This window comes from Oncorhynchus kisutch, linkage group LG11 (assembly GCF_002021735.2).
Source record: "Oncorhynchus kisutch isolate 150728-3 linkage group LG11, Okis_V2, whole genome shotgun sequence".
In the NCBI taxonomy this organism is placed as follows: Eukaryota; Metazoa; Chordata; class Actinopteri; order Salmoniformes; family Salmonidae; genus Oncorhynchus; species Oncorhynchus kisutch.
The window spans coordinates 89,659,849-89,664,044 of NC_034184.2; the positions used below are offsets into that span (position 1 = coordinate 89,659,849).

The 4,196-nt window shown below is 42.6% G+C and overlaps 1 protein-coding gene across 1 annotated transcript in view; it reads right to left on the minus strand.

Moving 5' to 3' along the window:
- Window positions 1-3,516, minus strand: part of csrnp1b (cysteine-serine-rich nuclear protein 1b) — a 13,743-nt gene extending 10,227 nt beyond the window's left edge. The window contains exon 1 of the mRNA XM_031836457.1: window positions 3,266-3,516. The gene's annotated coding sequence lies outside the window, so the exon portion shown is untranslated. The remainder of the gene's footprint in view (window positions 1-3,265) is intronic.
- Between the last annotated feature and the right edge of the window lie 680 nt (window positions 3,517-4,196).

The window sequence follows — 4,196 nt, forward strand, 5'->3', positions numbered from 1 at the left end:
AGACAGGAGCCTGCTCTGTGTGTGGTCAGACAACACCCCCCTCTCACACAGAGGGACAGCACACCCCACCACACAATCCCCCCCCCCCCGTCTCCTGTCCGGAGACAAAGCCGGGGCCATTCTCTGTGACCAACAACATTCACAAGAGACAGACAGGCTGTCTCTCTCTCTCCCAGCTGAGGAGCTGTGTGTGTGTGTCAGTTAAACAGTTTCCTGTGGTTGTGAAACATGTGCCACAGTGCACAGGAAGTGCCTATTTAAAATAATCTATATACTGTCTCCGTGTCTGTCTCGGATTTCCTGATTCCTGCAGCATCACTGTCCGCTGAAGGTTAGTTCATTAGGAGGATCTGGACATGTAAGGGCCCCTATGGGGTAGGGTACTACAAAGGGCACCAGTTGGGACACAGCCTAGGTGAGACAGGAAATGAGGATGACTCCCCCTGTGGAAGAGCTGCCAAATATGATATGTCCTCTAACGCAACTCGTGAATGAGAGCATATGTTTCAACATACTGAACACATTTAATTTTATAGCGGCCACATTCAAACCCTGAGGGCTGTGTGAGAAAATACGATACTTGGTTATTATCACAATTAAAAGCTGTAAAATATATATTTCCTGTGAGCTGTAATTGTGCTACATGGTTATTAATCTGAAGGATCAGACCCTTTTTCCCTTCAATTTTTCACCTAAAATGACCCAAATCGAACTGCCTGCAGCTCAGGACCTGAAGCAAGGATATGCATATTCTTGATACCATTTGAAAGGAAACACTTTGAAAAATGTGGAAATGTGAAATGAATGTAGGAGAATATAACACATTAGATCTGGTAGAAGATAATTCAATGAAAAAACATGCTTTTTTTGTACCATCATCTTTGAAATGCAAGAGAAAGACCATAATGTATTATTCCAGCCAAGGCGCAATTTACAATTTGGCCACTAGACGGCAGCAGTGTATGTGCAAAGTTTTAGACTGAGCCAATGAACCATTGCATATCTGTTCAAAATGTTGTCTTAAGACTGCCCAAATGTGCCTAATTGGTTTATTAATACATTGTCAAGTTCATAACTGTATACTCTCTTCAAACAATTGCATGGTATTCATTCACTGTAATAGCGACTGTAAATTGGACAGTGCAGTTAGCTTAAATTCTTGTTAATCTTTCTGCCCATATCAGATATTTCTATGTCCTGGGAGATGTTTTGTTACAACCTCATGCTAATCACATTAGCCGCCAGGGGACACCAATCCCGTAGAGTATTTAACATTATGATCCCGTAGAGGTTAAACATTATGATCAAATCAATAACTCCGTTTTAGATGCTCAGTAAAATGCCAAAAAGAGGAACTGCCTTAGTCACAATGAAAAAGCCAACAGACAAGATTAATACAAATAATACTCATGAATACATGACAAACAAAATATCATTCAAAAGAAAGTTGCCCCGGTGGAGTAGAACCTCAGACTCCGTGCAGCGGTCTGGCTGTAGACAAAGGATCATTGAGCTGCTAGAGAACAGCTCAATGACTAGACGACTGGAGACGACTAGGCTAGAGCCGAATACACACACTACATCAACCGCTGAGTAAAATACAGTATTAAATAGCCTAGGCCTTACAGACAACATAGAAACTCGTGATTTGTTTGTCTTCTAAACATGGTGTGCTCCAACGCAGAATAATCAAGCCTCTAGTTACTAACTATCAAGCGGTGATTGTCAGGTAATCAGACAGAGATTGAACAATGAAAGGGATTCCTTGCGCCAAGTGGCATATGAATGCCCCTGATTAACGGTCTGATTGCATCAATCAAACAATCAATCACGTATGATCAAATTGGCATTGATTCTGTTTTGGGCTATTTCAATAACAATGCGATCAACACACCTGGGCCATTTCATTTGAATAGCGCAGACTCATTTCTGATGTGGCAGTCAATCATTCTATCACGTCTGATTATCCGTGGTCAGCTACCCCATGTTGACCCGATCGTTCCTCCCTGTGATGAATGGTCATTTCTATGACAACACTTGCATCAACCGTGAGAGGGCAGCTCATACCGTATTGGCTGCCTTCAGGAGTCGCTCCGGTTAAACCGAAATCACAGTGCAAATACACCATCAACGGGGTCAAACTGTTTGCCGAGCGACAGTAGAGAGCTCAATTCACATACACTGTGTAGCGTATTCCAATGTAATCCTCATGATAATCGACAATACAATTATGTTGTCCTACAGGAGCCACTGTGTCTGCCTCCTGCTCTGTTGGCTGAAGAATGTGAGGAGAGTTGTAGCTAACAGCAGTTTAGAAAGAATTGAGCTCGTCTCATTCTTAATTCCTCGGCTGTATCCTGCCTAGACTACAGGCCAGGTCTTCAATTTAACAAAGGCATCAAGTTCATGTTTTCAAATATGATTTGAAATATGAAATTTATTGTCACTGGCAGCTAAACGGAACACTAAAGACACACTTAACTACCCGTTATAATGCACAGACTATTTTCTGCCTATTTATTTCCCCACGATACCAGCATTGATTGGCTTAATAAAGTGAGCGGAATAACTGACGCTTTGGATGTCGTCGACGCGGGGAGAAGTACGTTTCCCTACCTTGTATTCTGAGATCCAGCCGTGAATACGTTTAATTTGGGCTTTACAGAGACGGTCGCACCACTAGAGGCGAACTGATGAATGAATGTGTTCAACACACTGTAGGAAAACCAGAATTAAAACTTCAACATCGTCTAAATCAACTAGCCTAATAGTCCTATAATAGCCTACCATGGATATTGGCATGTCATGATAAAATCCTCAGCCTAGTTTATGAAATCTAGTCATATTCAGCAGAAAACAATATCCAATGTATTGTCCTCACCTGTCCGCCACGCAACATGTTACAATCACTTGGTTTATTAAAAGTCAGAACACCGACAACAACTTGTTTAAAACATAAAAGTATTAATAGACCAACTCTGCTGAGAAGACACGTCGGATTTATACAAATAGCGACCGTTAACTAATTGAACCATTTCATTATATACCATGTAATCGTCATTTAAATACCACACAGCATTGTCTATAATGTGTAGGTCTGCAACAATGTAACCAACATATCATGAGGAAAATGATCAGCGCCACTGCCGTTTCTACTGTGGTGACAGAGCATAGATCATCCAAACTATTTGCGTCTCCACCCCGAAGCTTTTACAACGTAAATGACACAGAACCGTATTAAATAACCAACAGCGCCGCTACTCACCAATAACCCAGGTATCCGATCACCATTAGAGTAACGATGTATAATCCAAGGGACACAATTCCGCTTTATGCTCGAACAGACCGCTCGCTTTTGTTTCTATTGCAGCCAGACAGCACCGTCCGTACCAGCCACAGCCTTTCTTCCCCTTGTCTGTGGCAGACTGCTCCGCTACGCGGCCTTATCGTCACTGGAGAACCCCCTCCTGGCATGTGACGCAGGCGGTGACACAGAGAGACAGGCCAGCCCACGCTGCTTCCTGCTTTCCGAGAGAGAGACAACTTCCTGGTTTAACTGGGCTATTTCATTCCGCGATCTATTCTGCCAGTAGAAAAACAAAACAAATAGTGGAGGATGATTATGTAAAGTACATAACGTAAATGAATGGAGATGTGTTGAGGGAAAGAAATGGTATGGGTACAGTGGAAAAAGTAGGCTACAGAACATGTACTTCATTGTGTCCCATTCGGGAATGATTTCTCCTGGGCAGGGATTTGTCTTGTCATCTCATCAGTGTCATGTCTCTGGGTGTTGCTGTTTCCAGCTAAGGGAGAAGTCTGTATGACTCAGCTCAAATATCAACCTGGTGTTGCTGGTTTCCAGTTAAGGGAGAAGCCTGTCACACACACACAAACACACACACAGAGAGGGAGGGAGAGAGTTTCAGTGTTGTTAGGACGGTTTAATCTCTAACAGAGGTTCAGTGTTCTGGCTGTTTAATCTCTAACAGAGGTTCAGTGTTCTGGCTGTTTAATCTCTTACAGAGGTTCAGTGTTGTTAGGACTGTTTAATCTCTAACAGAGGTTCAGTGTTGTTAGGACTGTTTAATCTCTAACAGAGGTTCAGTGTTAGGACTGTTTAATCTCTAACAGAGGTTCAGTGTTCTGGCTGTTTAATCTCTAACAGAGGTTCAGTGTTCTGGCTGTTTAATCTC